The following is an 11,754-nucleotide window of genomic DNA, read 5'->3' as shown; positions in this document are numbered from 1 at the left end:
ATTCCTGCTAGCCCTCGGCCACCCAAATGAGCTTGCTGCATGGGTTGGCTGGAGCCGGGGTTTGCCCTGTAGTTTCTCAGTGTTACATAGGCATTTAAAACATACAGCAAGAGGTTGTTGTGAGTTCCCACTAGAGTCTGAAACCGGGAATCACAGACAGTGAAAATGGAGAAGGACCTCGCAGGGCAGCGCACCCACCAGTGGTTGCCCAGCCAGGCCCCCGTGGAGTGTTTTAGCCAACAGACCACTCCACTGTGTTTTACCTGATGAAACAGGACATATAACTCCTCCTTAGAGTGAACATTGGGGATAAAAATCTGGCTGGCCACACTAAGATTAGTTTTCATTAACCATCTTGACTTAAAAATTATTCTTGGTTCACCCCATTTTAGAAAAGTGAAGTTTGCTCTGTTGCTTGGATGAGAATATATACTATTTCTATCGCCAGAAGTAGTGTATATCATCTTCTTACTCTGCCAGTGCTTTTACTTTTTATACTGATTCTACATTAATGCTTGTTAGTTCAAGTAGATGGCAAATCATGCATTAACCACATGTGTGGGTCTGATCAGAAGATTATTTTGGGGATTAACTGCATTCATTTTAACTAACTTTCTTCATGTTCCAAATATCAAGCATATGTTTACTCATATATAATAAAATACCATAAAACTATGTGAAAATATGGCTTTAACAGAAAAAATGGAGGAAGTCTCAGAGAAAAAAATATTCACTACATTTTACAAAACTAGTGCAATGCAACAATCTAATAAATCAGAGTGTTCTCACAAGGTGAGTTGTTTTGTCAGTTGAGTGCTTGAAACGCTATCTAATGTCTCTGTGGAAATGGCTGAAAGAAACAACAGATGTCTCAGATTTTTGCCTTTCAGGTCTTATTAAAATCAAGAGAAGATGGAAAGGCCAACGAAGGGTTAATCATCATTTTTATCTCCCTGGAAGAAGTTCCTATGAACACCGCCTACAAGAACAGGCAGCGATAACTGAAAGACAAAAAGCAATTTAGATAATGATGAGCGTTAACAAACCAAAAGGTTCATCAGGAACACTATTCCCAAGGATTAAAGGTAGAAAGGAGCTGAGAAATTCTGCAAGCCACTCATCTGAATAACGTAGCAGTGCCACTGGAGCCTTCAGCATACCCATCTTATATTATTCCCCCCCAAATGCATTCAGCCGAGAAACTCCAAATGAGATGCTTGTGATCTGATTTGTGCTGGATACTTTCGACTTCAGTCTCATTCAGACTTGCAGCTGTGGCCTCTGAGCCGCATCCCTGCTCTGCAGGGACTGAAAAGCTGTTGCCTAAGTAAGGCTCAAGCTACTTTGAGCATCTAGCTCAATGTTTACAGCAGAGCTTTCCGCTGCCATCATCTAAGATGTCTCTATCTCCTACTTTCATCAGCTCCCCATGCTGCCTTGTACATGAAACAGCAACATTTGCCGTTGTTGATTATCTGCTAAACAACAGGAAATATTAAAATCTGCTTCACATTGCTATGGTAGCCACTTACACTTTGTGCTAGAAGCCAAAGCAAACACCCAATCCCTTATTCTATTATTTTCTCCCGTTCCTGGAGGAAGATGAACGTGTAATTTGCATTGGCTATACAAAGCATCTCTTGATAAGATGAAAACACTTAGAAAAAATGCATAGGCAAAGTGTGACCCAAGCAGTATTTCTGAGCCCGTGTTTCAGCTCTGGGAAGAGCGAGTGAGCGCACTCTGGGGATCAGACATTCAACCAACGCTTCTTGTGCGTGTCACCGTGCATTTGGCATCACGCAGCCCACCAGAATGGCTGGGGGTTGCAGGCAGTGCGCCGTGACGCTGCCTGCGCTGCCTGCTGCACCGCTCACACCATGGCTCCCTAAGGATGCCTTTTCCACCGCTCCCGCACCTCCGTAGGCAAAGGGACAGGTATTAAACTCTGAATCATCCCAGACTGCGTACAGCAGCGCTCGACAAAACGTTAAAAAGGTGCCAGAGCAGGAGATCAGACTATTCTGCAGTATAGGCCACTTAAAGAAGATGAGCAGAAATCCAGCTGAGATACTTAAAAAAATAGAATAATAATCCTGCTTTTGCATTCCTGAGCTGAAATTCTGTAAAGGAATTCACACAGAATAGGGTAGCTTTGATCTTAAAAATGTTACACCTCAAATAAAGAAACTGAAGAGACAACATTTCTTTCCTTGGTTGTTTTCATTTAAGGCCTCAATCCCAAGGTGTTGACACCGATGGGCTGTGCTGATGCTAAGTGCTGCTGAAAATTGACGAAAACCAGTCTTTAACATTCAGTGAATGATCTCCTATGTAATGCCAAAGGCTACAGGCACTGAAAAAAGGTTTGGTTGGTGGGTAGTGTATGTGAACATGTCTTTAAAAAAGGCTGTCCTCAATTAGAGGGCCATAGAACAATTAAAAAAAAACCTATAATTGACTAATTTTTTGATACTCCCTACAAAGATACGGCACTATGTATCTATATACAAATGCATGGGAATCAAAACACTTCTATACCTACTGTAAAAGGTTTCAGACTAACTGTAAAGCAGGTCTAGAGTTATGTACATGTCATTATAAAGACTGGTTTGCTTTTGTTTATAGCACTGCCAAAAATATAATGATATGGACTAAAGAATTCAGTGGCAAGTTTCTGGCTAGAGCCAAATTTTGGGATCGTTTCAGTGGTTACACTGCCACCAATTTTGGGTACCTTAAGGGAAAAAGAAAAACCAAAAGAACCTATTGCTACTTGGTTGGGAAGCTGTAGCACCTCACCACCTTGTGGCAGCTCTAAAAACCCAGCCAGGAGACCTCTTGGCCGCACAGTATGGTTTTGCCAAAGCAGAAGCCTGGGAGAGATGGGGCAGGGGCATCCTGGAGAGGGTGGCCTCTGCACTGCCTGAGCTGGAGCAACCTGGAGATGGGCAGTGACAACCTTTTTGCCTCAGGAGGATGAGGGGAGACATGGCGAGAGGAGATGGCATATGCTGAGGCTGTGGTGAGAAGGAGGAGATAGAGTGGGTGGGAGTGCGAGTCACTTACAGAGGAGTGTGTGGAAAGAGGAGGGGAGAGCGGCTGGGAAAATGGGTGACCTGGGGGTCAAAGAGGGTCAGTGGGGTCCATAATACTGGGACCCATTGCCCAGCTGGAGTGGATCCCACTATTTCCGAGCATCCGATTCCTCCCTGGCCCCACAGCTGATGATGGAGCCCACTGGCAAAGTGTCTCCATCACCTCCAGTGGGGTGTCCACACTGCAGTGAGCCCCCTCCTCTGGCTCCCAACCCCTCCAGACAGCAGCTCTGAAAAATTCATCCTCGGTGATCACTCATGTTGGGGGGAAGCTGAAGACTACTCCTATCTGCCTCCTGTCCCTCCTCCCCCTAGGTTTTAATATGCTAAAACTTAGGAAATAGCGTCCAGAAATATAACATGAAGCATTACCCAACTGTGAAGCACTTGTAAGTTTGTTCCCACAGCAAACCTGGCTTGTCTTACCTTATCTGTACGCGTGAGGATGCAATCTTTGGTATGTGATCATATAATCGTTTTCCCTATGGGACCCATCTTTTTCCTTCCACTGCCATTACTAATAGTAGCCCTGCCCGTCTTGTTGCAGGAACTGGAAGATGTACAACTAAACACCAGAGCCTGTTAGAGGTAGTTAAAGCAACATTCTGTTAAAGACAGGTTTGTTTGTTTGTTTGTTTTTAAAGTTAGGATTACTGTTTGTATTATCTAAGAGCCTTTATATTGTTTGTTAACAGTTTAATTCCATTTTCTACACTGAATGTAGATTTTTTTTTTTTTTCTGGAATATGGGGAGTCAGGTCTAATTTTAGGCCTGGGTTTATGGCACAAGGTAAAAACTTCTTTCCTCTTAGTCGTAAGCAGTTGTGTGTGTGGATTAAAAACAAGACCTTTGAGTAAATCAGGTGTTACAGTTATTCTTACATTTTTCAAAACAAAGCATGCCAGCTCAAGAAATCACAGGTAGAATAAGAGAGCACCATTCCTCACTGCTTACAGAAAACCTGTCCTGCTTCCTAACACATTAAGAAGAAATACCAGAAGGGAGCTCATTTCTACAAGAGCTGCTTGAGCCTGAGCATGGCACCACGATGCCCTGATGTGAGAGCGCTACGTTTGAGCACTGAAATCACAGCATCAGCTAAGCAGGTGACTCCCCTGGAGTACCGTAGGAAACGGTCACACTTTCTGCTGCTGGCTACCCTGCAAGAGTACTCTCTAGAAGAGTGCTCCATACTCTTCTGTACATCTTGATCCACTGCTTCAGCACATTTCCATTCTCCATTTAGGTTTTCCAATACTTACGTGAGATACCCTCAAACTTAATACTCAGGTAGATTGCCTTCCCAAAGTCTTTGACTCTGAACCATACAGGAAGTGTAGCCAGAGTGGTGCAACGGCCATGTTCCCTCTTATTTTTGAAGTAACTCGCATCTGGACCAGAACATTTGCAAAGTTGCCACTGCAGAAAAAGTAATCCCTGTTCTGAGAAGTTTGCACAGCTCAGTAAGGCTGGTGACACTGCTCTGATGTCTGCCGGGAAGAAAACACCACAACTCCTGTGTGACTTGTCTTCCCGGGGCTTTCATTTCTGGAGCATCCAGTTGAACAAAAGCCTTAAAGACTGATTTTCAGAAAAAGCTGAGCGTTTATCAACCCAAGGTCAGCTAAGGCCTCTAGGTGGTATTATAAGACAAACACAAAATAACTACCCTTTTGAGGATGCTAAGTTAGGCGCTCAACTTTGCAAAGAAAAGATTTGGGTCTCAGTACTCTAAACAAAGGCTCTAATCTTGACAATTCTTCACCGGAGCAGGAATTTACAGCGGCAGCTGTGGGAGGAAGGAAGGGAAAAGGGAATGCCATGAAGGGGGCATTAACCCCACTATTAGCCCAGGCTGCTGTAACACGCATTCCTGTCTCATGACAGGATTACAGCTACAAGTCTGAGCAGCTCCATCCCCTCCAGAGAGGGGAAGATACAGAGCCGCTTCATTCTCTGCTGTCACTGAAATCAGGTTGCCTATGGCACTGCTCATGTGAGACTACTGAGGCAGGAGAGTCATCCCTACAGTTTGTGCAATACCACCAGCTCCAAGATGTTTACAGACTAGCTGTTGAAATAGGTATAGCATGGCTTTGTAGCAAAAATATCATACCAACACTTCCATCCTGGCTCTGGGTCCCCACACCAAATTAACTGACCTACAGCCACACCAGCTTCTGAAGAAAACACACTCCCCTCTGCCAAACATGCACATGCCTCTGAGCCGCTCTGGAGGCAGCAGAAGAGCCAGGAACAAGCAGTCTTTACTGAACAGCAGATTTCTTTGGAATGAATGCTTGGCAAAAAAATACTTTTACATTTTTACTTCCTACAGTGCCTCAAGAATTATGTCTAACATGTGCTTATTAAGCTGGTAAAGAAGGCATTCTGGTGTCGTTAGTAAAAAACACAGGCAATTGCGTATTGCATGGGACACAGTCCAGCTTGCCTAGCTCGTCTGAGCAGCCTGTTCTGCCCTGTCATAAATGACATTTGACTTTTATAAAGGAACCAGCTGTATTTTATGGAAGTAAGGGCAGATCCTCCAACCAAATCTGTTGGCAGGAAGAGTCTGGAAACAAAAGTGGCTTGCGGAGGTGAGAATTGCTGAGGAGCTGGCACCGCAGGTCTATGAGATCTCCTCCAGTTCTGGCTCTGGCACAGGCATCAGAGCTAGTAATGAGTCTCAAGCCCATACGAGTCTGCTGATGTCCTTGGCATGCACATTTTCCTGGTTTTGGCTGAGATAGAGTTAATTTTCTTCCTAGTAGCTGGTACAGGGCTGTGTTTTGGATTTAGGATGAGAACAATGTTGATAACACACCAATATTTTAGTTGTTTCTAAGCAGTGCTTACACTGGTCAAGGACTTCTCAGCTTCCCATGCTCTGCCGACTGAGAAGGCTGGAGGTGCACAAGAAGCTGGGAGGGGGCACAGCCAGGACAGCTGACCCAAACTGGCCAAAGGGACATTCCATACCACGTGACGTCATGCTCAGGACATAAACTGGGGGAAAGCTGGCCGGGAGGGCCGCTGCTCGGGGACTGGCTGGGCATCGGTCGGTGGGTGGTGAGCAATTGCATCATGCATCACTTGCTTTGTATATTCTTTTATTGTTGTTATTATTTTATTTCAATTATGGTGATTTAGTCTCTATTCTTACTCTTTCTGCTGAAGAACAACGGACTGCAGTCAAAAACCACTAGAAATTGTTCCACCCACAACTCATGTATACAATTTATCAGTGCTGATGGATGCTAATACCTTTCTGTCTCTTTCTAGAAGCTATTTACATCAGCAAATAAATCTTGACCCATTCTGAACTGGCAACCTAAAGATAAACTGTTTGAATTTCAATCTCCTGTCTTATGCTGTCTCACCAGAACACATTCCCGCACATCCAGAGCTACTAAAAGCCAGCCACACTTCCAGTAAGTATAATTTTTCTAGCTGTGCTGCCTCTAATGCTCTACTGTCTTTGTCTCTGGTCTGGCCAGTTAGTATCTCAGTAATGCTTTTGAAACGTGTCTTAGCCATGAGTTCCAGGTTAAGAACCAACTGGCTTTTGTCAAATGTCAGAAAATCATCCTCCTATAAGAACAAAGAAGGAAAGTATCTTCAAAATACCCAGCGCTTTCCAGTTCTCTTATGTCTAGGATGAAGCCAGCTACCTCAGTGGGACTACATCAAGTTCAAGGTGTCTACAAATGGTCAAGTAGTACAAGTTGGACAGAAGTGTATAAAGAAGGGAAGGGGGGAAGAATATCAAACAAACATGACCAGATCGGATCAGAGTAGGAATGAGAGTTCAGCTAGGTGGGCAATATTTAGCATAGGAAGAATCAGCCTTCTAGTGTGTACTTTGTCTCCCCCTGCCTTTCTGCCCTCTTCATTTCTTTCACCTGCTCAGCAGATTGAAAACATTGCACTGATCAGGTATTTTCCAGGTCCCTTCAGGTTCTAGGTTCACTCTGCTCATGATGCCCATCACCCACCCTTTGGAGCTGGGACAGGGATTCCTCCACCTGGAATTGCTCGGGGTTGTATTCAGTTTGGTTGCATTGCAATGGCACCTAACCAGCTCTAGCTGAACCCTATGCTCATCATCCTAGCTGCCACAAAAACTCCTAGAGACAGTATACCAGTTAAACCGCTCCACCCCCATCCCCCTCCACAAAAAAATCAGCTTTAATAGATAATGCAAACAGAGACTGGTAGAAAGGAAGCGCTACCAGTGCTGTCTGTTGCTGTTTTTCTGTTTCTTTTTGCCTATCAGCAGCCCTTGGGCTCAAGGCTCTGGGCCTTTTGTCCTTGCTTTGACACATTCAACATGTGGGATTCATCACCCTCATAAGGGTAGCATGTGCTTTTAACTATGCAGGAATTCTATAAAGCATTGTTATCATTGCTGCAAGAGAAGAGAGCTATCAGCACAAATCATACAGATGAACTGAAAGAAGATTTTCAGGATTAATAGGTCTGAAATATTTCTGACAGATCAGTTAAAAGATGCATTAAGGCAGAATATAACGCTCATCAAGCTCAAGAATTGCTTTTCTTTCCTTGACTTCTACCCATTGGAGCAAATCCTGAGCCACTAATTCAGCTCGTTGACATACCAGGGCAGGAATAACTGAAAAGCACGAGTAAAAATACATTGCAAAAGCTCTGTACTAACACACTGTATCTTAACTCAACGTTACTGATATTTACAACAGTCATTCTTCATAGGGTTGCTCAGCATTCTGGACAGCCAGGAACCACATTAATTTTAGATCATTCTTACTTAAGGTGCATCTCTATTGACATAAACTTGGAGAACTATATCCAGGGAACAAAAGTCAGCTCTACCTTCCACAAAATCAAATCAAGAAAACATGACTGCAATAGAGGACGGTGACAGAGAGCCTGCTGTTGAAATATTAGTGTTATAACCAGAACGACTGCCTTCCCACTTTGTTTTGATATAGATCAGGAGAGAATCTAATGCTGTATTTCAAGCGAAGGGAGGGGTAGTGGACACCTTGGAGAAGCCACCAAGAAGTCGTCAAGCATCTTCTTGCCAAGTCACCAGCAGTGATGGAGGAGTTGTTCCCACCTCCTGGCTGTTGCATTGATCAGGGAGGTTTGGGCTCTCAGCCCCCATCCCATGAGCTGCAGGGCTGCCTAAAGAGGCTGGAGCAAAGCAGCCACAGAGACTTTTGGGCTGGTGGAGCCTTGCTGGACTGGAGTCAGGCCTATGGTCTGATTCATTAAATAAAGGGCAGTTTCTGTACCAAGGCCTCCAGACCAGCAGGGAGGTCTGAGTGTGAGACTTTCCCACCTGGGGACACAGAGTGACCCAAAACTGCCTTAACTAAGACAACTGTGTCTTAGCAGCTGCTTAGCCATCAGCAACTGCTCCAAACAGGAACCACCTCTTAGCAGGTGTCTCTACATGGGCAAGGACACTGCAGCACTTCATCTTCCCTTTGCTCAGAGACAGACTACACAGTCATGCTTGAGATGGCCAAGCTGTCCATGCTTCATCTCCCCTAAATAGCACCACTTATCCTATGCAGCCAAGTATACTTTTATGGCATTATGGAATCCCTGGACACTTACAAATATAAAGACTGTAATGACTAATGCTTCAGCCAATATTACATGTATATAGTTCAAAATTAACTGCATGACTGATTCATATTGAGGGAGGATGGCCTATTATCCATCCTGGGAATAAATGTAGGTGCTGCATAAACGCACTTAGCTGCCAAATACAAACTGGATTATGGCTTTATTCTTATATAAATAAAACACCAACTCTCTCCCATAATGGTAAACAGGAACAATATTTAAAGGACCTAAAGTACATGATGAGCAGTCTCAACCATTTTACAAAAGCAAATGTAATAATAGAGGAAGAGAGGGGTCTTATAAAAATATTATAATGAAAATGGCATTCAGAAATCCATTAGCAAGTGACTGTGCTTCATCACAGCACTGGGAAAGTATTTTAAATGTAGGCAAAGATCTTTGCTTTTAAAATCCTTAATGAAGATGTAAAGTACTAAAAGCCACAAGGAAGTCTTAAAAAATGAAAACAAGACCATGTAACAAAGCTAACACCTTGGTTCATAATGGATTACAAGTCAATACTGTTGTTCTTACCTACATTACTGCAGACTACCATTATCTGAGTGAATGATACCACAAAACTCACCTATATTTTTTTCCTTGGCCTCCTTATTTCTAGTAAGATTTGCTTCATTTATTGATCTCCCTGATGGGTACCATAGCAATGGATGAAACAGGATGATTTATTTAAACTGCCTTTTATTAAGATAAAAAAAAATGCATTCAGATGAAAACTCAGAACACCAAGAAAAGATAAAATAGGCACTGAAAAAAGGTAAGGAGAGTACTTGCAGAGGATTGGCTTTTGAAACCTAGCTTAAAGTCTGTACTTTTGGCAGGAAGTGCAATGTAATCTGTACATTGCAAAACTCCCAACTGTTTTTAAGGAGAAAGTTAGGATTTACTAGGTGCAGAAGCTCCTAGTTGGGCAAAGGGATCCTGTATCTTGTAGTAGCAACATCTGGAGTTCAGAGCCTCCCAATGCAGATGGTGAAGACACTGCTACTTAGAGACTTCTTCAAAACATCTTGCACCAAAAGGGAGCTTTTTCCTAGAGATGTATACTTCAGACAAAACCTGTGATTTTTTTATATGACCACATTTTTTTTGACAAGTGCTCACCTTCTGTCATTTTGTTGTCAAGTATGGCTATAACAGGATGTGTTGTGCAGCCACCAAATGTCTTTGAGGAATGCAAGGGCAGTTTATAAGGGCAGAACTTCAAACAGCTCATTCAATAGCACATTACTTACTCTGCCACATCGGGGAAGAGAAAATGCCCTGGAAGTTGCAAAGCCCTGTAGTTTACCCTTTGCCAAGAAATGAAGTGAGGAAAAACAAGCTGATACCTCATATTTGCTAATGCAAACCACAATTAAAGGAAGAATGGCTTCTGAGATAGGTGGTATCTGAGAAAAGGATATTTTTAAGTCTGCATGCTTTGCTTTCATATTTGGAGTGTCTTCTGCAGCAAGAACAAATGTCGTGCCTGGGCTAGTAATGCTGTGCAGCTCTCTTCAATAAACCATCTCCCACTAATGTGCTTGAACCAGTGCATTTGTGCTGCGGGTCCTGCTTAATCCACATTTTATATGCAGGGAGGTGTGCTGACAAGCACCAGGGAGGATGGGGATGTCCCATGGCCAGACAGCAAGGCACATCCTTCCACATGAGCAAGTATCTGGCATATGGCAAGTTCCATCTCTCATCACAGGCCTGTATGAGAAACGTATCTATTTAGTAGGAGTCTTGTACCATCATTTACTTACTGATACAAGGGCACTGTCTCAGCTCCTTTGGATATTGTATTTTTGTTCGCAGGCATGCTCAGCCTGCAATACGTTACACTGTTGGACATGTAGAGAAAAGCAGTCATACAACCAATAACTGAAAATTAACTGCTTGGCTAGGACTGAACTCCAGCACCTTTATAATGGGAAATGAAATCCCTGAAAATAATCAGTTTTAAAACAGTCCCCAAGGTCTCACCACCATTCTGTCAGAAGTCTGACATACCCCTGGACTCCTCAGTCACTTTCTGCTACAGGCAGCATCTGCTCCTGTTCTGCACTTTCTGAGTGGGTGTGCAAGTAGCACAGCCTCCTTGCACCTGCTTTGCGTGCAGAAAAGGTTAATGTTCAACCCTAGATTGAAGCAACCTGGCTTTGAGCTCTCAATTATCTTAGATACAACCAAGTACACTTTTCTAAGATGAGAGATGCTGATGTAAGAGCACACAGCTGCATAAGGGATGAGTGATTCTCTTCCTTATGCCTGATAGAAAAGTCAATGTCTTAAGTGTAAGAAAGTTGATGAATTATGGGATTGAAGAGGTGGATCTTGCATTTCAATAAAAGAGAATTCAGCAGGCATTCAGGGTTGTGAAACTACTGCATAACTAGTGCATAAAGCACTCCACAGCTTAACAAATAGCATAACAATATATAGACATTGATTTTATAAGTTAACATAACAATTTCATACACAGTAGCTATTATAAAGCAATGTATTGTTTGTTTTTTCTGTCAATGCCCAGCAGTAACTGGTTATTCGCTGTCTCCCTGCGGAAGAGGCGAGTTGGCAGGAGTCTTACCTTGAAGTTAGTCATAAGACTCATTTTTAAATGGTTGGTAAGAGGCCCTCAAATGTGCTACTTAAGCCTTGTGAATGTCAGTACACGTTTCTTCAGAGATCTGAATTAGTGCAGTTAGTTTTTGTCTCTCCAAGCCTCAGTTTACCTTTACAATCCAGATTCTGAAGTCAGAATGGGAAGACAACTGCTTTTTCTCATGCGCCAAGCTCTTTATACACAGCCACCTCTGGCATGATCTTTTGCTGTTCAGGGAACTTGAGCCAACAGAGAACATCCAGGATGTGCTGTTCAGCCCCAGGCATCATCTCACACGATACCTCTCATACACTTGTCAAGCTCCCTTTTAGGACCACGCTTACTCTGATTGCAAGGCTACTCCGATGCTAAACTAGAGGTTAGACAATATCTACCTACCTATTCATAGCACCAACTTTACCTTATAG

General features: G+C 43.2%; 1 protein-coding gene across 1 annotated transcript in view; it reads right to left on the bottom strand.

Moving 5' to 3' along the window:
* Positions 1-11,754, bottom strand: part of VAX1 (ventral anterior homeobox 1) — a 75,859-nt gene that overhangs the window by 28,815 nt on the left and 35,290 nt on the right. The gene's annotated exons all lie outside the window — the stretch shown is intronic.

Source organism: Pygoscelis adeliae, unplaced genomic scaffold (assembly GCF_000699105.1).
Source record: "Pygoscelis adeliae isolate BGI_AS28 unplaced genomic scaffold, ASM69910v1 Scaffold4, whole genome shotgun sequence".
Classification (NCBI taxonomy): Eukaryota; Metazoa; Chordata; class Aves; order Sphenisciformes; family Spheniscidae; genus Pygoscelis; species Pygoscelis adeliae.
This window is presented reverse-complemented; position numbering and strand designations above follow the sequence as displayed.